Source organism: Pteropus medius, unplaced genomic scaffold, assembly GCF_902729225.1.
Source record: "Pteropus medius unplaced genomic scaffold, Ma_sr-lr_union100, whole genome shotgun sequence".
NCBI lineage: Eukaryota > Metazoa > Chordata > Mammalia > Chiroptera > Pteropodidae > Pteropus > Pteropus medius.
In genome coordinates, this window is record NW_024352784.1 from 17790553 (window position 1) to 17811167 (window position 20615).

At 41.3% G+C, this 20615-nt stretch overlaps 2 protein-coding genes across 3 annotated transcripts in view; one reads left to right on the forward strand and one right to left on the reverse strand.

Annotated features, from left to right (window-relative positions):
• The window catches only part of LOC120590054 (immunoglobulin-binding protein 1-like), a 49431-nt gene extending 40003 nt beyond the window's left edge, over positions 1 to 9428 (reverse strand). The window contains exon 1 of the mRNA XM_039847665.1: positions 9162 to 9428. The gene's annotated coding sequence lies outside the window, so the exon portion shown is untranslated. The remainder of the gene's footprint in view (positions 1 to 9161) is intronic.
• Positions 9429 to 9872: 444 nt separating this feature from the next.
• Positions 9873 to 20615, forward strand: part of FAT3 (FAT atypical cadherin 3) — a 600781-nt gene continuing 590038 nt past the window's right edge. The window contains exon 1 of one of the 2 annotated variants that reach the window (XM_039847662.1): positions 9873 to 10002. The gene's annotated coding sequence lies outside the window, so the exon portion shown is untranslated. Of the gene's footprint in view, positions 10003 to 10046; positions 10180 to 20615 lie in introns of those variants that run through there. The other variant, XM_039847663.1, reaches the window with a different exon arrangement.

The window sequence follows — 20615 nt, forward strand, 5'->3', positions numbered from 1 at the left end:
ATTCCAGTTCACATCCATGCAAAACTGCACTTACCACTGACAGGAAAATCAAAGCTGTTGAGGCAGCAGGCGGCAGAACTTTCCCCACTTTAATCCACTTCTATTATGATTCTAACAATAGGAAAGATGCATCCAAAGTGTACTTGATACTGTATCAGAAAGTACTTCCTTCTGCCAGATCTTGGTAGTATAAAGTCCTATGAATCAGGGTATAAAAGAAAGAAATTTGTGAACAGAGCTCAGTAGATGCAGACACTGGCTCTCCCCAAATGGTTAATTTATCCTCCCTGGCAGGTCTCTAGTTGGATTCAACACCTTGAAGATACTGTAGATGGTTTTACAACCAGCTGTGCCTACCTAAGCAAAATGAATTGGTTAATTGAAGCAATTACCTGGTAGTTCAAGCCCAAACACCTCCCCATTGGGGACAAAGAAGATAGATAATTTGGAGTTTTTGCCAAATTAGTCAGACTAATTGACTATGTCCTGTGCACTGATTTAAAGGTTCAGTTAAAGGGGTATGGCATTTCCATCCTTGAGTATACAAAACAAGGCTTACTCTCAACTGTGGGTATCTATATTCATGTTAAAAGTAGGAATATCTAGGCTTCTGGTTCTCAAATTTTAACAAGCATTAGAATCACCAAGAGAGTTTGTTAGAACTCAAATTGTTAGGCTCCACCTTCAGCATTTCTGGTACACTTGGTCTGGCGTAAGGCCTGGAAATGCTCATTTCTAACAAGTTCCCAATTGATGGGCTTGCCCCTGGTGTCTAGGGATCACTGGTTCACGGTGACATTTTTGTTATGCAAATAGTTTGATGCAGTTCACTTTTGAAAAACTATACTGACATTCATGTCTAACATTTGGCCTGGTGAAATGAAATGGATATTAACTGGCTAGGCTAAAGTATTCTAAAAATAAAAGTAAATATACCTTTTCATGATTTCAAAATGAAAAAGGGGTCTATATTCTTTAATTTAAGGCGATAGGCCAATATTTATTTTTAATAATACTTGGCTGATTCAATTAAGATCTGGTTTAAAAAAATCAATTACTATAATTTGTTCACCAACCTCATGGAAAGGCTTTTTTGTTTTCTTTGGTTTTGAAGCTCCTTAGTTCAGATAGATTTCTTTTTAACTTTCCTTTCGGCATTAGTTTATGAATACAGTAGAAAAATCACATATTTCCTCCTTATAGCAAGTTGAAGCAATTAGAAAAAGTCTCCATCCTGTGTCTATACTATTTTTTGGAGAGTACTAGAGAAGAAAGTAAAGACTGAAGCAGTAAGCAGCTATGACATGTAGGCAAATTTAGACAGTGAAGTAGATAAACTCTAACTACTTTTCCAACTCAAGATTTTAAGGAACTTAGAATAATGATTATTTCACTTTTTTATTGCATAGTAACTTTCTTTTCGATTGGTAAAAGAATGTCTTAATTTACAAATAAGTCATGTTCCAAAAGTCTGTAAGTCAGTTGTTTTAAACTTGGAATGCTTTTCCCACAGAAAGATGTTATAAATTTTCATCTAACTACATTAGCCCACATAACCATATTTCATTCATAATATAACTTATCTATTGTATAGAAATATAGCAGCAGAAAATAAGTATCCACAGTTTGTAAATAATTTAAAGTAGTGCTTTTGAATAAAAAACTCTAAAATTTCATCTCAGGATACTTGAGGAAAAGGTTTAATTAGAGGTCAACAGGGTAGATGAAAACTTGGTGAAGATGTTGATGTGGGATCCTGAAACATTTATTATACCACAGTATTTGATGACATTTATAATATTATCTCAAAACATATATTAAGTGTAGCACTAAATACCCTGTTTGCTTATTAGCTATGTTAGTGCTGAACTTTAGTTTATTTATAAATAGAGGAATGAAAAATCCTCCCTCTGGGGTGGTGGTGATTGTTAAACAAACAACTGGAAGCATTCATTTGTAGCATTCTCACTGTTACATTTCTTTATATGATAAATGATGACTTTTCCTTTGGCTCAAAGATCTAAGAGGGCATATATCTCATAAGTTTTTGCTAGCCATTATATCCCCAGCCCTCAGCAGAGAGTAAAAGTATATAGCTGCTCGAAAAGTGTTTTCTGAATAAATGAATAAAAAATTAAAGAGGAATGGTTTAAAGAATACAGAATTGTAGATATATGAAGAATGAGTGTCTGGGGGGGAGGGAAAAAAATGGCGTAGATGATAGAGGCTCTGTTTATCCCTCTGGCGACCAAATCAAAGCTGTGACAGAAACAAGGAGCAGTGGCAAGGAAAAATTACCTGGGATCTAGATGAACAAGCCATACAACCAGGGAGAAATCCAAGAAAGCACCCTGCAACGGCAGAAGGTAGGACAGGGAGAGGACAAGGGGCTGTCTGGTGGCTGTTCCGTCTCCAGAGGCTGAGACGGAAGCTGTGGCAACAGCAGCGACAGAAGCCTCTTAAAGGGGCCGCGTCCGCGAGCGGATTTTCGTGATGACAGGCCTGTTCACTCTGAGCACCAGTGCCCATTCGGCTGCGCCCAGGGGGCACCAGTGACTTACAGGGAGACATTGAAGGAGTGAGGGCCGAGGAGATATTCGCTCTGTACAGCAGTGCTGGCAGTATCCATTGTTCCTTGTTCAGCCCTCCCCACTACCAGTGCGCCAGACACAGCGCCATCATAGCCGTGAAGTCATCAAACTGGATAACAGAGGTCGCTCCACCCAGAGGATTCCCTGAAACCCCGCCTCCCCCAACTCGCGGCTCCACCCAAGCCACATCCAAGTATATCCTTAGCAAGTCAGGTGCTCCTTGCTGAGCAGCGCCTAGACTTACACTGGTGGCAGCTGGCCTCGGTTTCTGGTGTGGCCTTTTGAGGCAACTATAAGGTCAGCATCTGTGGATTGCTTGCTGAATCTTCACAGGTGGTCCCAGAGGGGTAGAGGCTTAGGCTAAGTTTGGCCTGTAGCTAAACTTCTCTCAGGACTGTGCCACTAGACACCTACTTCAAAAATCCACACTAGTAAGACCGGGAGACTTAGGAGCTTTGCTTAGTACATAGAAACAGACATGGAAAGGTAGCCAAAATGGGAAGACAAAGAAGCAGAAACCATATGAGAGAACAGAACAGAGATCCAGATATAATGGAGTCAAGTAATCTAACAGATGCAGAGTTCAAAACACTGGTTATAAAGATGCTCAATGAACTTCATAAATCCAGTGAGAACTTCAACAAAGAGATAAAAAACATAAAAATGGAAATTATAAAAGGGAACCAGTCTGAAATGAAGAACACATTATCTGAGATGAGAAGCATATTAAATGAAATAAACAAAGGAATAAACAAAGCGAATAAAGAAAAGGATCAAATGCCCTATCTAGAGGACGAGAAAGCCAAGGACGCTCAAGCAGAATGGCAAGAGATAAGATGCCAAGACTATAAAAATAATTTAAGGAGCACATGGGACAATATTAAGGTTCAAATATGTCTGATCGGCGTAACTAAAGAAAATCAGGATGTTGAACAGCTGTTTGAAGAAATAATGATGGAAAACTTCCCTAATCTGGTGAAGGAAATGGACATAAAACTCCAGGAAACTCAGAGAATTCCAAAAATCAGGGTCCAAAGAGGCTCACACCAAGACATATCATAATTAAAATGCCAAAATTTAAATAAAAATAATATTAAAAGCAGCAAGAGAAAAACAGATAATTATTTATAAGGGAGCACCCATAAGATCAACAGCTGATTTCTCAGATGAAACTGTGCAGGACAGTAAGGCTTGGCAAAAAATATTCAGTAGGATGAAGAACCAGGATCTACAACCAAGAATACTTTATCCAGCAAAGCTATCATTTAGAGTTGAAGGACAGATAAAGAGCTTCCCAGACAAAAGTAAGCTAAAGGAATTTATCACCCCTGAGCCAGAATTACAGGAAATGTTGGAGGAACTTCTTTAAGAAGAAAAAATACAAGACTCACTGCATATTAAAAGACACACACAGACTAAAAGGAAGGGGATGGAAAAAGATATTGCTTTGATGGACCTAGAAAGTATTTAGTCAGAAAGAGAAAGATAAACACTATATGATTTCATTTATATGTGGAATCTAAGGAATAAAAAGAACAAACAAATCAAAAACATACTCGCAAATATATTGGACAATTTGATGATGGACAGAGGAGAGGAGAGTTTGGAGGGCTGGGAGAATGGAGTGAAGGGTTAAAGAAGTACAAATTAGTAGCTGATGGATGATCATGGAGTTGGGGAGCACAGCATAGGGAATGCGGTTAGTATTAATATGATGGCTAGGTAGAGGGGCAGGAGAGGGAGGGAGCAATTGAGGGCACTGTTCTGATGAACTATATAGATGTCTAACCAAAGTACTGTATACTTGAAACTAATTTAAAAAAAAAAGAGTATCTAAAATTACATTTATTATTAGTCTGTATGTAGCCACAGAGAAGAGAGTTGTAGCCAAAGACAGGAGTATAAAAAGACATTTAAGGATAAGGACAGTTGGCAAGCCAATTTACTTGGTAAAAACCAAGTAGTTAAGTCTGTCCAAAGTTTGGTTGTTTCAGAATAAGGGGGATTGTGGTTGATCAGCCTTATGATTGTTAAGTGACAAAGAAGGTCCTGTGCTAGTATAATTAGTGATGTGTACCCCAAGGGTGGGGCAGTAGGAGGGGTCAGCATAGTGTGCAGGTAATGCGTGGGTGGAAGCTCTATCTGTAGAGTATTTAAAAAGAAAAGTCAGTCTGCTTTTTAGTGTTACTATATACCTGAAATTAAAAAAAAAATATATCAGTGATAAAATATTCCTCTATAAGAAGATTTGGTCTAAATTCTAAAAAATTCCCACAGCTATTGTTGCTTTAATTAATTTACTATTGAGTTTTAATTTGGAGTTTGTAAACTCCAAATTAGCACATTTTAATTATTCATCTTTTAATAAGCTTTGTGGTCTAAGAGGTAGTTAACTCAGAGAGCTTCTAGTTATATAGTGGGGCCTCAAATAGGCTACATGTTTGTTTTAAGAGTACTTTCTTAAGAGTTTGGAATGATCCAAGTTCATCTCAGGTACAGTTTGTCTCCAACCCCTGAGGTACTACATATTCCTATCTTTAAACAGATTTGAAAAAGTAATGCTAGCACAGTAACTAAAAACTTGAAGAAATAGAACTTGAGTTCTGGACTAAATTTTTTCATGTATAACATTTTCCTTAGTCTGGGTTCTATAGGGGATCTTTCGAGGGACTCTGAAACAACTGAAATCGATGCAAACAGTATATATGTATACATGTGTATTTTAAAAAAGAGATTCCAAAAGTTTATTCAAAGAGTTCTGTGACCCGAAAACAATAAAGAGCCACCGGGATAAAGCATATCCAATGTCTCTTCTATATACTTTGATGTTTTATAATACACAGAGTGAAATGAAGAAACACTTTGCCGAAAAAGTATATGAGTTAAAATTACAGTCATATATGAAATATATGTCACTCTGAACTATGAAATGTAGTTTTGCAAAAGGTGAATTTGAAAACTATGGAGCTTTATTAATTAAGAGCAAAAAGGATAAATAAATGGTCCTATTCGCAAGTGATTCCTTTATATATATAAATTTTATGGATTGCATAATCTAGAACATCTGAAACATCATTTCATTGCATTTGAATAAAAGTTTGGTCTGTAACAGCTACATGGATAACAAGATATCATTCTAGATCTGGAGTTGGAATCATAGAATTTTAGCATGGAAGGGATAATAGTAGAGTCTAAACTTTGTTCTGGCTTCTAGCATTGACTTTAGGCTCAGATGATATAAAATAATTGCCTAATGATATGTCTGTAAAAGAATAATAATAGCTAAAATTTATTGGTGCTTACAATATGTCGAGCACATGCTTTTATGAAATATTTATTCTTACATTAATCTTATAAAATAGGTACTATTATAGGTCCTATGTTACATATGAAGGAACGAAGACCTAGAGAAATTAGGAAACTTATCCAAAAAAATATAACTTGAAGGTAGAAACTAGGATTCTAACTCAGTCATTCCGCCTCCCTCCAGGGCCTGCTCACTTAACCACCGCCCTAAATTGACTCCTTGTCATGACTTTACCTGTTTCCAAATATCCTATTACCATAGTTTCTTGACAGATCCACTTCTATCCCAATTTGATAAACACCTATCTTTTGATTAAATACTTCCAGGAAGGAAATTCTCCCTCTTTCCTCAATAGTCCATTATAGTAACTAATTCTTCTTTAAAAGAAGCCATTATTAAATGTTTTATGGAAGGCTAACAAGGTAGGCGCTGGCTCAAATATCACACTAGATAAGTTCTTTTGTGATCATCAATTTTATAAACACAGGAACAAACTGAATGGGATTAATGAAAGATCTGGGTGGGATATAATTGATCACAAACAGGAGCCAGTATATGTGTGTATTTGTGTGTGTAAAAGAGTATATGTATGTATATAGATATATGCTATAGGGAATTTTGAAAAATCATTTGTCTATTCCTTGATGTAAATATATAGGATTAATGGTAAGTATTTACCCTAGGAATGCCGGAAAATAGAGCCCGATACAAGGATTTACTGAAAGTACTTTTTTTGGGGAGCGTGATCCTAGGGAGCATGTGAGGGACAGAGCTGGGAACCCAGCAAAGGATAGAGAGCCAGTATAAGGATGTGTTATCAAGCTGGCCACTGCTTCAGGTGACTGGCTGCTTAATTCAGTTAAAATCACCTGAGGAAGACTATGTAACACATTTCAGGATCCTTTGTTGGAAGATGGAAAGGGGATTTTTTATCCATGGACTCCCATCTCCCACTGGTCAAAGATTTACCACAGGGTGTTTAATCTCTCAAACTTCTTTCTGGGTTTTAGTCAACACTAAAACTTCAACTAAGAAGCCTCTGGGTGGGAGGAGAGATGTAAGAAAGGCCTAGGGCTAGACATTGTCAGATTGTTCCTGTGTGAAGCTGGTTGGAGCCATTTAGAACTTGTTGCCCCCACAGTGGTTAAAAGAGATGGGCAAGGCCCAGAGAATCTAAAGTGGAGCATGGGAGGTGTTATAGAGCAAGTAACATTATATGATAGATTCATAGTTTTTTGTTCTTTTGGCCTCCTTTCCTATAAGGATTTCAATGTTCTATATATATGATATTCATTAGATCTAATAGAAGATTCTCAAGCTTTCATTATCTGCTCATTCTTTGGATATTTATGTACTAATATTCATTGAATGTGACAGGCCCTGCATAGGGAAATGGGGAGAGAAATATAAATATGAGAAACAGATCTCTGCTGTCATAAAGCTTACTGTGTTATTAACTCTGTGCCTACTACACTACTAGCACACAGTAGGCAATTTTAAAAGAAATAAAATGGTCTTCTAATACAATCAGTATTAAATGAGTATTAAATGCTATGCAAATCTTAAATGACCAGAGGAGTCTCCCACTAGGTAAACTACCCTATTATCCTTATAGGAAGTCTCTTACCCGCGGGCTGTAATGGCTTGTGCCTGTCCTGGGAGTAAAGACTGTTATCTCTGTACTACCTAGGAATAGGGGAGGCTGAAATTTAGACATATTTTTATATTTATCTTTGTACTTAAGGTGCTTTCGAGACATAAGTGAACATTCTAGGAGCTGGAGTCAGGAGCATCACAAGCAGCAGCAGCAGCAGAACCAGTGGCCACACCTATCTATACTAATCTGGCAGAAGGTAGAAGATGCTCTGTCTTACTGCTAGCACTCTTTCCTTGAGCATCCCATCGGCCAAACAACTATCAACTGATTCTACCAAAGGACTTGTCTTCAGGAACCAACTTGTTTCAATACTTCCACAGAAGCACTCAGGTGGGAAATATTTTGATTCATTAAAATCTTTGATGCACGGTTAGCTGTATTCTGTTGGTCACAAGGAAAATGCCATGCCAGGGACATATTTATATGGTAATAAACTTTTCAATGCTCTCGAAAGCTGCTGACATAAAAACCTGAATAAAATTATTCAAATGATAACATTTTGGAGGCCAGGCAAGTCTTCCTAGTCCCGTTGAGGTTTCCCTCACTCCAGACCCATCTTCTGGCCTTATGTGACAATGAAGCCCTAGGTAACATCATGCTGATTACTTCCAAATTAGCTGATGTATAGGGAGCTGTCACTGTTCTTTAGTATTCACATTAAACATTCAGGGTCGAGTGACCAAAGCATGCCATGTGTTATGGGGGCAGTCAAGGTGGCAAGGCGGCTGGAGGCTTTCAAGGAGAACTTTGCACCTGTTGGGAGTGGTGGGGCCATTGCCTAACTGTGATAGGGCAGAGGCTCTGGGCTGGGAGCTGGAAGGACAGAAAGAAACAGAATTGGTTGTTCAAAGAGCTCGCTCTAGTGGCTGAGCACAAAGTCCCCCAGTAGCAATTCCTACCTTGCTCTCCAAAGAGAATTTCATGGTTCAAAAAAGTAACGATTTCTTCTGGAGAACAAATCTGCAGGCCTGGTGCCGCTATCCCCAGAAGCCAAAGGTTGAGTTGGAGAGAAACCGCCTCAGAGAGAGCATCTGAGGCAACGCCTTGCTTGCAGGACTGCTTTAGGGATCAGCTATGCATTGCTCTGCGTGGGGTAGGGGTAGGTCGAGATGGAAGCTGGTAGGTGGTGGTGGTACTGTCGATTGTCTCTCTGCTTTGAGGGGAAGAAAAAGAAGAGCAGAAGAGTGAAGGTACACAGCTGGGGCGGGCATGGGGGAGACGAGTGTAGGTTCTGCTGCTGCAGAGTGTGTTGGGGGTGTGTGTAGTATGGGAGTCTTAGAGGGTGTGGGTACATTAGTTACTGGAATAGGAGGTGGACTGGCTGGTTGGAGTCGCAAATCAAACCCCACATCAATCACTCATTCCGTTCAGAGTGCCTCTCTGTCATTTCGATAAAAATGTTTAAAACAATTTGGGGGCAGGGACGGAGGAAAGAGAATGTGCCAGGTTACCTTTCTGGTCTAATACTCCTCCCTTCTTCAAAAGATTGTCAGATGACCCAGGGTCCAAAAATGTATGGGGAAAGTAGTTGGAGCCCTCTCTGTGTGGCGCATTTGGAATTAAGAGGTACACATTTGATGGTGTAATCTTCACGCTAGATACTAACCTTGGGATCTCAGAGAAACCATTTTCACCTCGATGTGCCTCAATTTCCTCATCTGTCCTAGAAGAGTAACACGTGCTCAACCTCGGCGCGGGGCTGTGGTGCAGTTGCGACTGCAAGCAGTGTGTGTGCTCTCTCTGAAGTCTGCGCCACGTTTTGCCAGAGGCAGGAAGGCACGTTGGTGTTATCCTCAAGCCCCGAGAGACTGGTAGAGGAAGACTCGAGCTCTAAAATTAGTCCAGCTTTCAGGCCCGGCGCCGGGAGCGCCCTCCAGCCCGCCGCGCCCCCTTCACAGCTCCCCTCCTCTCCCACTCCCTCTCCCCTGCGCCGCGTTCCGAGATCGCTAGTCATCCCGGACGCCCTTTTCTCTCTCTCGCCCTTTTCTCTCGCGGTTGGGGAGGAGACAGCGAGAGAGTTGTGAGAGGGGGAGATGATGGAGAAGGACTTGTCCGTGCGTCGGCGTCGGCTGTGATGGAGAGCTAGGAGCAGCGAGGTGGCGAGCAGTAGCGGCGGCGGCGGCAGCTCGGAGCGGACGCGAGAGTCGGCGCTCCTCCCGGTAGGCTGCGCTGTGATCTGGACTGCGGATTGGGATCTCGCGCCCCTGTGCCCCTCCTCCCGCTGCCGTTCTCCTCCCGGCATCCCTCCTCCGCCTGCAAGCCCCCGTGGCGGCGGCAGCGTCCCGAGCGCCGAGCGCCTCCGCTCGCGGCTCCAGTCCCGGCGAGCGCGCAGCGAGCTCTGCAGCGGCGGCAGCCGGGTGGCCAGCTCGCACTGGGCAGGAGCGCCCGGAGAGGAAGACCACGGAGAAAGCGCCTGGTGGAGCAGTGGATCGCCGGCGGAAGCAAGGGTGCGTGGAGAATTTTAGAGTGATTTTTTTTTTGGCCGCCTGGTGCATCGTCTGGAGCGCGCTCTCCGGAGCACAGCTCCAGCTGCCGGGTGCATATGAGCTGCGAGGTGGGCTCGCGGAGGCAAAAGCCGGCGGAGCGCGAGGGGAAACTTTTCACCTTGTAAAGTTCCTGCCTTGGTACGTCTTCCAGCCGCCGTCGCCGCAGGGACGGGAAGGAGATTCGGCCCTACGGCAGTAGCGGGGATATTGGCATGGAGAGTTGGCTAAGTTTGGGACTGAGGATTTGGGGACGAGGCTCGAGGGGCTTGGGGATCGGTGCACCCATCCCCGCCCCCTCTCAGCCCCAGCTGCTGGGGCAGGTGGATAAGAGGGTCCAGGCGGTGAGTCTGCTTGGTGGCTTGTGTGGGTTGGGCGCAGCGGGATTGTTCAGATGCTTATGGATGCACTTGAGGGACCCGGAGGCGCAAGTTGGGTCGTTTCTCGGCTAGGCGTGGGGCCGAGCTGTGAGCCCAAATGCACTTTAGCCAGGGAGGGGAAGGGTTTACCAGACAATCTGTGGGTCTGCTCCACACTTGATTCCGGCTTGCGGGGTTCATGGGCAGGGGGAGATTTACTGAATGGCAGCTGCTCTCGGATTGGAGCGACAGTCTTTTACGGCTTGGCGGGAGGAAGGACTTTTCCTGCTATCTTGACAGGGAGAAAGAAACGGAGTGCTTGGGAAGAGTGCATGATTTTTGGCGGGCGTGAGTGAAGGTTGCATGTCTTTGAAAAGCAGCGCGGGCCTGACTATCCTGGGGTGCATTGCAGCCTTCTCTGGGTCAGGGGGCAGGAATGCGAGGGCACGCCACCTCCGCACTCAGGGCCCCTTCCCAAGTGGTTCTGGATTGACCCCCTCCCTGGGACCAGTATGGGTGGAGGGCCGAGGTGGGGGTATGAGGGGCGCGGGCGGGGAGGCAGCCGAGGTGGCCCGGACTGTCTTCGCGCGGCGCGCACTGCGAGCCAGGATTTCGCCAGTGGGGGTCGCTGAGCTAAAGTGCATCTGGCCCCCGGGCTTGCGCGGGGTTGCAAACACGGATATTTTTAGCAGTGCTCGTGGTCCGTATTCCTCCCTCACCTCTCCCGCTGACTTCTGTCGCGTGTTTTCCGAGATGGTTAAACATTGACCACAATTAGACTTCGCGGAACTTTTATTGTTCACTTTTCTCTGCTCCACTGTCGTGTGCGGGCGTGCGCTTGGGTCAAGGATGTGGGGTGGCGGGAGTTTGGCAAGCTAAGGGAACCTCCTGAGCAGCCTGAGACTGGAAGAAAGGGTGGGGCTCCCGGGATGTGTGTGTGTGTGTGTGTGTGTGTGTGTGTGTGTGTGTGTGTGTGTGTGTGTGTGGCGGCGGCGGCGGCGGCGTCGGGAGCGGTGGCATCCTGCAGCTCCGTATGATGAGGGCAACCAGGCAGTGGAAGGAGGTCTCCGAATGAATATAAAGAAGGAGGGAGGTTGCAGAGACCTGGCGAGGCCCGCGTGAAGGGCTAGAAGTTCCTGGGAAGGAGAGGCGCCTGCAGCCCGGAGCGTGGGCGGTCGGTGGCAGTGGCCCGCGTCTCGGCTCTGAATTTTCTCTCACCGCCGCTGCGCGCGGACTGGGATTCAGCTTCTGGTTTCGGCAAACCTGCAGCAGCCGCGGCGGGAGGGAGGGAGGGAAGTACGGACCACGCTAATGATGGAAGAGTCTTTTCTCTTCTCTCCTCCCACTCCTCCCCGCCCCCAGACTCCGGAGCGTTTGTTTTCCAAGTTGGATCCCACTCCCATTTACAAGTGTCAGACAAACCCGCGCGAACCTCCCCCACTCACCCGGGCCCCAGCCAGACGGGAGAGGGGGCGGAGGAGAGCTGTCTGGACAGCGCCTAAGGCTGTGCAAGGCACCGTTGGAGGGCTTGACCAGCTTGGGTTTACACTTGTGGTTCCTTGATGCTTAAAAAATATGCATAAACAAACAACGAAACGCAAACCACCCCGGGCCACTTGTATTCCACTGCTTTTTTCCTCCTTGCCTCGGACGTATTAATTTTCTGGCCTCAATGCTTGTCTTTTCAAAGGCAAGTCGGGGGCGGCGGGAGGAAGGGGGCGGGGGAGCAGGCCAACCAGTTCATCACGGTGGATTTGTGCTCCTGGCTTTGTTGCTAGGATTAGATTCTCTGATTGCGTCCGGGCCGAATTAAAATAAATGCAGAGACGGGGAACCGACCAGAAAGACTGCAGACGACTTTGCCTCTGATTCAGGCGGCAAGTTCAGGTGGTGGAAAAGGGGAAGCCCGCCATCTAGGAATTGACTGAGGTGCCCACTTCTCGATATCGATCAAAGAGAACCCAGATTTCGCCTCCACCAGCAGGCACTGAACTTCTCTTAACGTTTATCGAACGCTTGAATGATGTTTTGGTTTGTGATGTGGAGATTTGAATCTGAGAAAGAAAAGAAGGGAGGGGATGGAAGAAAGAAAAGCAATTGAGAGGTTGAGATTCTGCAGAATCCTGGAAATTGCACAGAGCCAACTGCTCCTTTTTTTTTTTTTCGAGTTCTTTTCCCTAAATTGGAGCAGTTGAGCAGTGAGAGAATAAAGAACAGCCAAGAAAACTAGGGCGCCAAGAGACAAAGACAAAAAATGCATAATAACTTTAGCGCTTTGATGTGCTTTTTTTCTAACAGGGTTGGGGTGGGGGAAGGGTTTTTAACATATTTGCAAGGAGAAAAGTTGTCTTTTAGAATTAAACCGAATGCAGATATTTAATCGTAAATCCTTGTTATTGCCATTTTGGAACTTAGACAATGAATGGTGCTAGGACCAGTTTCTCTGCACAGGCGCTGGGATGAGAAAGTTCCCAGAAACGTCCAGTTATAATGTCTTCATATCTGAACCACACAGAGAACTCCACATGAAAGGCAGCTGGCTCAGAGATCAGAAATCGGTCAGCTGCTGGGTTGGCTCCATCTCTTGTAGCTGCAGGATTTTCACAGCCAGTGTTTGTTGTCGCCCACCCCCACCTCCCCTTTTGCATTTTCCAAATTTCTTTTTTTTTTCTGGTTCCTGGCACAGTCATTTTGGGGGATTTTTAAAAATAGTCAGGACCCAGTCTGTCTCTTAACCAGCAATTACAGTTATGCTGAGCTATTCAGAAATGAAATGAGTAGCAATAAACAGTGTATGCCCACTGACCTGTATGCTATATGGTTATTTTGCCAGCTCATGGCTTTTTGTAAAGCAGCAGCTCTTCAGGCTGTTCACGTAAGATGTGTCGGGTTATGTTATCCTTGCTTTCTTCATTTGCTACAGAATGACCTGCTCTAATCTGGCTGATGAATTATGTCAAATAGAAAGAAGTAGGCAATTACCAATGAAAAAAAGATATTTAGTCATTACTGGCTGGTCTGAGGAGTGCTCTCTATGGCTATTGTGTTATACTGTATTAATAGCTTTTAATGCAAATAGGACCAAAGTGGATTTACCTTACTATTCATGAGGGTGAGTGTGGCATTCCATGATACCCACATCTGTCCAGTAGGCTTGATAGGTTGGTTGACTTTTTCCTTTGGGGCACGAGGGAAAGGATAATATTGGGGGTGTTTGTTTTTTTCCACTGTAGGTAATTTCTGGTTTTTTTTTTCCTTCTGTAGGAGTATCGAGTGGGGATCATCTGATGGGATCAGGTGGGCCAGTCCATTCTGATTGATTTCCTTTGATTGCTGAGGAAGGACTATTGATGATACCATTGCCTTTGTTGATTGTGACAGACACCAGGGTGGACTGAAAATTTGAAAGAAAGAAATTTGACAGAAAGAAGGAAGCATTTCCTGCCTAATTTCTTCTTGTAGATAAAGGAACCCCCGATTTCCACAGATATTCACAGTCTTAAAAATTGAAGAAACACAACCCCTGTGTATATAGTTTTGCTTATTGATAAAATTTTTTGAAATCTTTTAAATCTCTAATTGTTGACTATGTCGTTATGAGGATCTTTCTACTCACTTGTAAGGGTTGGGTTTGTGATTTATAGCCTGTTCTCTTGAGGACAGCCACAATACCTACTGCCTAATAGGCACAAAATAAATACTTGTGACTTGAGCATCTTCCTTTGGGAACGCTTTGAGGGTAAATATTTTTTCTACGTTTTGATCAATTTGATTCCACAGGCTCCTCAAACTTACTGATTTTTCTGTCAATTGAAGGATATCTACTCCTTTAATAAGCTTTTTTCTTTTTTTGTTTACATTGCCTCTTTTTCCCCAAATTCCTTTCTAATTTTAAGAAAGCTTGGCTTCCCTTAAAGAAAAAAAAAGATTCAGATTAATGCCACAGATTGAATTTATTGAGAACATATTTGGCACTTAACTATTGATTTCAAGTAAGTTTCTGATCTACCAAAATAAGCTATCAGTTATGTGTAACAGCGACAAATGACCCATTCTAGTAGTTCTGAAATGGAACGGCACTCTTCCTGGTTAGTCTTAATTTTAGCCTATCCTTGTATTGAGATATTTTTATTTTAAGCAGAAGGAATGATGATTTGAGAATGAATTTACTGGCATTATGATAGAGAAAATAGAGAACAGATTTCAAAACAATGATTAAACCCTTAATATAAGCAGAGGTCTTACTTCCTTCACTGGATAGATACATAACAAATGTGAAGGGCCCTGGTGGAGGTCTGGGAAGGGTTGTGTGACTTTCCTTCCTTAGACGTTGCTTTTTGAGAATGTTGCCTTGCCTGGACAGAAAAGTCATACAGGGGGCCTTGAGAGGGATCCTTGAGCAGAACAAGAGTTTAGTATTTCACCTTTCTGACCTTTCAGGGTTCTAAGACTTGATTATCGCCTCTATGTAATAAATTAACCCTTACCCTTGTATGTCTTAAGAGTATACCTTTGTTTTTATTCTGTAAAGTCATGCAGAATTTAAAGTTATTTAATTTTTTTCTTAAAAATTCTCTTATTTTTTTCCTATTTCATTTTGGTTTCTATTATCTCTTTATAAATTCTTTTATTTTAAATTTATTTTCAGTAACTTATTAAACTTACCTCCCTTTGCAAGGCAGTAGGCAAGATTTACATATATTCTTTGAAAAGGAAAATACATCCTTTGTTTCTGTGTGCTTATTGTTTTGTTGGGAAGATGAGAGATACCCATGTGTACAAACTAGAAATCAACACATGCCTATATTTGTTATTTGACAAAAGAGTATAAGTGAACAGGATTAGAGGAGAGAGAAATTAATATGAGCTAAAAGTAAACTTTTAAGAGGAGTATAAAGAGAATAAAACCCAATTTAATAATTCTTAGTGAAACTCTAATGTAGGTAAGACACCACAACATTAATTCTTTCATTTATTTAGGATGGAGCTCCTTTTTGGAAGAACAAACTCATGAAATAGGCTAAACAGGCTGTTGGAATAGTTGGAATATTAGTCAATGTTTTGGGAAGACACCAGAATTTATTTAGCCCCTTTTCTCCATTATCTTTTTGTAGTTCCCTCCCACCCCCTGCAACTTCAGACAGGACCTTTTGGTGTTTTAAATGTGTCAGGGAACATGCAGGTGCATGTGCCTGCCATCACTTCCTCTCCTATAACACATTGTGACTTCCTGATGGTTGCATTACCAGTTCTGGGTTTTGTAGCTGACTGTTGGTAGTATTGAAAAAGTATAGGTGCAAATAAGCTACTTTTTAGGGGATCCTTTTAAGAATAATTTTTGTTGTTTTCATAACATTAAATGGGTTGTTGATGGCACTACCTGTCCTTCAACAATTAACTCTGTGAGGCTTCTTACACCACCCAAAGCGTCCAGAATTGATCGTAAAGCAGTTCTCAACCTTGACTGCACTTTAGAATCACCAAATGCTTTTACAACAACTGATAGACAAGTTGCATTCAGACCATTTAAATCAGAATCTCTGGGGATAGGACCCAGGCATGAGTATATTTTAAAGCCTCGCAGACGATTTTATTGGGTCGAGAAATGCTGCTACAAAGGTTGTGCATCAGATCTGGCATTAGAATTCACCTCTGCCCAAAGCTCCTGGACCTTGGGAAATGTGAATGAAAATCAAGAACACGTGCTCTTCATTCTCCTGCTGTGAATGTAACCCCTGAACTCTATACTGAGTTGAAGGTGAGCTGGACTAGCCCTGAAGGTTCCTGGCTTCCTACCTCTTGCATTTTTTGGTTCTCAGTTTTGCCAGTGGTTAACATTCCTTCTGTTGCCCAGTGTGGATCTATCCTCAGTTGCATTCTAGTTTACCTGCCTTCTCCAGACGGTAATCATAGCATGGTCTGGGAGCTGGTCAATGAAATTTGGAAGGTTTCAGACATCTCCAGGAACAGAAATACCTTCTCTCTTTGTATTGGACTCTTGCTCTTGGGTCCGTTTAATATGTAATTCTGAATTTGGAGAATGAATTCAAAGGAGTCTATCAATATTTGCTCAATTCTCTTCTTTGTAGGGATTATAAGAGAGATGTCGCATAAAAAATGAATCATATCCTGAGGGAGCTTACAGTCTAGTTGTGGCTAAAGATGTATACTTTTAAGGAAAACAAAATCACAGCACTGTTTAATGTTGGAGGTGGAAGGAACCTACTAAGTTTGGCAGGCATGCTTCTGGCATATGCTGGGAAGAAACTTCATTCTTCTCGAATGAGGTACTTGGTGTATTCTGAGTTCCTCGTTTTCTTCTTTTTGAGGCTTAGTTATGAATCTCAGAGTTAGCTTTGGCACAGAGTACTGCAAGGTGTTTTGTCCTTTAGGAATCTGGCATTCAAGTCTGTTGCTTGCTTTTTTAACATTAAAAAAAAAAGTCGAGTAAATGGTATGCCTAGTAAAACTACTACCTTCTAGAATGTGGGTGAAAAGGCTAGAACTTTTACCTTGGATGTTCACCATGACTTGCTGATACTTGTACTGTGCAAAGCAGTTACAAATAATGTTTCAATTATTCTTTTTCTTTTTTTGAAATGTCAGAGATAAGCCCAGTTGTTGAATGAGGCACAGATATGAAAGGTTAACTGGAGGTTTAATTGTAACTTCAGGACTTCAACTAAATTAAATTCCAAACAATCTGATAAAAATTATAGCCTTTTCAGTACTGTGGAAGGTTAAAAAGTGAGCATGCTAGAGCTGCTATGACGTTTCACATTTTGATAAGTAAACCCCTAATTATTAATGCTACTAAATATCATTGAAGATTATTTAACACTTATAAACATCTGAAATTATGCCAGATTATACAGATTAAATCTAGTGACAAATGTGCTTAATGACAGTATAAATGTCATTTTTTTCTATCAGATAAACACTGTGTGTGTGTGTATATGTGTGTGTGTTTGTGCACGCACTTTTCAGAAGCAAAATGATGCTGTATCTTGGGAGGAAGGGTATCTTGGTCTTTTTTGAAATCTAGAGCATCTACAAATGACATTGTGTTGATTTTTTAAATATCTAAGTGTGATTAATATTTGGGCATCTGAAGTTTGTTTTTAAAGTTATGCTTTGAAATTCTCTATTTGGCTCTAAGTGGTGGCTAAATGATGGCAATTGGTGTGATTGGTTGAGCAGTGTGTTATGTGATTCATGTGATGCTAGACTGGAGTTTGTATTTGCAGTTTCATCAGACTGGCCTGGCTGTAGAGAGTCTCACTGTAAAGAAATGTACACATCGGAAGTAGGCCAAATGCAGATGACTTTAACATTGTTAGAGTTATGGAGAAAGTGGGGTATGACTCCCGCATTTCAGAAAAAGTTTCATAATAACAATTTCAATCAAACGAATCAGAATTCAGAAGTGTGTAGCAGTATCCCTTGAGAATTTGGTACCTATCCGATAGAACTGTAAAGGCATTTCAGAATGTCAATTAAATGGAAAAATATGCCTGGAATTGAATATAATTAAGAAATGTTGAAGTCTGGTGTCTACATATTCAGACACTGTATTAAATGGTTTAATTAGTGAACCAGAATTTGGATTTATTGACAGGTCTCTTGCTCATAGCATGTTTCACTCATTAAAAGCTCATAATGTCTTGGATCTTTTTAGCTGTTGGAACTTGACCGTTTGCCATTGTGTGGTTCTCAACATCAGTGATATGTGTGCTTTTTTTTTTTTTTTTTTTTTTGACTTTGCAGCTCGATTAGGATGATATTGCATCTTCTATCCATGGCCATTTCCATGGAGCAAATGCATATTTCCTAACATGAAGTGTCACCAAAACATCAGTCAGGGCTTTGTATCACTGAAAAACAAGGGTTGGGGCAGAACAATATTAATTGTCCAATTTTTACTCTAGCATTTTAAAAGTTTGTGAGATTAATATCTTTTTTATAATCGTTAGCTCTATTATTTTTATCTAATAGCAGTTTACATTTAAATGCACATTTCTCTGTGTCCTTTTCAGTTTTATGGTTGATGGTTTAGTGGTAAAAATTGTCCTTACTCCAGACCGTTGGCATGGAAAAGTTTCCAGTCATACAGGTGATTTGGAAATTATTTTTTAATATCCTTGTTGTGGGATATATGTCTTTTTGAACTTCATTTGATGATTATAAATGCTTGAAAGTACTGCAGTTAGTAAAGAAATAATTTGGGAATGTGACAACAAGTGAGGGAAGGAAAAACATGGTTCACCAAATCTGTGAGGATTTGTCACTACTTGTTTACAATTTAAATTTTAGCTGCCTCCTGTACTGGTATTAATGTGAACAGATAGATTTGTAAGATTTCTTAATTCCTCATCTTCATAGGTATGTTCTCTAACTAGGAGTCGTTTAAAGTAATCTAGCATTCCATCTTTACTGTAGTCATAGCAGATCATTCACAGTCTGGGTGAACTAAGTACACATTATATTGTTAGTCTTTCTGATGGCCTGTGCTATGTTCTTCAAATCCATGTTGTTATTGGCAAAAATGTATTGAGTGCTCTTATTACCTTGGATTGATTTTGCATGGAGCATATTAAACAAACATGGTGCCTGACCCTTCAAAAGTTAGCTTTCTCCATTGAGTGATGCTTCCTTAGAAAGGCACAGAAAAGAGTGTAAAGTATATGTGACCCTAAGTCAGAAAGATGGCACCAACATCTTTTACTGAGTTGAAGTGACATTGTCTGCTTGGAAGTCCCTGAATTAACAATGAGACAATAATACCTTTCATTTATATTCAGGAGACAACTACTACAGTGAAGAAACTATGCAATCTAGGCAATTGATTGCAAATGTAAGACAAAAACATACAATACCACCAAATCAATTTCCTAGATCTCCTTGAATTAACCAATAATTAGATAATCTTTTACTTTGGAAGTGTAGATTTTGTATATGTAATTATTTGTGTTAATCACTTTATTCCCAAGTTGTATTCAGCAGTGCACACAGTTTGTTCAATTTATACTCTCTATATTTCTGTTAAATAGGTAGAATTAATAACATACCTACTCTCCAAGGAGAGAGGGAGATATGGATATTTTATGAGATTTGCCACTTTCATACAGCTCGTCAGTGCTTGTTATAATAATCAAAGTGAATAAGCCTAGATTGCTTTTATACAATAGATATGCTTTTTAATGTGAGTGTAAATCACATTTTTCAAAGCAAATCACATTTTAAATGCATTTAATTAGGGAAAACTCACTATCGAAGCAGATCCTGTAGCATATTCTTTTGTAACATAAAGAATGTTTTACTCCTTTTTAATTTACTGGTTTTTTAATTCTAAATATTTGTATATCAAATTTCTTAAAGAGAGGCAAGGGTGTATACATATGGGAAATGCATTTTCTTTCAAATACATAACGAACAGAAAGTTAGAGTTTGGCCTTCTCCCTTAGCACCTCTTAGGAAGAGAAGCGCCAGAGGGGAAGCAAAAGGAAGACGGAATTGGGCTGGAGCTAGAGAAGATACAAATGTCCGCCTTATTTATGGAGTCACTGAGGAAATGTAAAGCTTAGGAGTTTCTGGGCAGTAAGTTCAGGCCAATTCCATCCAGAGTTACACCTCTGACGATATCAGCTCTTTTGTGAAGATACTGAATAAGATCATTTCCATTTCCAGACTTCGGAATATCTAGAGAAGTATCCCTATCATTCAAGCTTCTCACCTTCTGCATCCCCCCATCCCCCACCTTTTGCTCTCCTTGTTGCCTATTGGCCCCTTTATATCTCTCAACTGCTGTAGTCATTACTTGGAGCCCTATGCTATCCTAAAGTTTTGCTTAAACCTTACCTCCTATACTGCTTTTCACAAAGATGTTCTCAGGTCCTCACTACAGTTTGTATTACTATTATGGCACCTAATCCCATGTGCTTTGTAATGGAATTACCTGTGCTTTGTCTCTTCACTCATTAGATGCCATTATTCTCAGGGCTCAGTGACATATTAATCTTTGATCCGCCACTCTTATTATTCCTGATCTTACCAGTGTTTAATATTTAAAAATAAGTGACCATATTTGTTTATGTTCAACTTGAATAGTATATCATTGACTTTCACAATGGCACATCTGTGACCAAATACTGAAAAATGCCCCTGAGGTATTAGGACTGCATTAAGATTCTGGTACTAATGGAAGTCCACGTTTTTCTA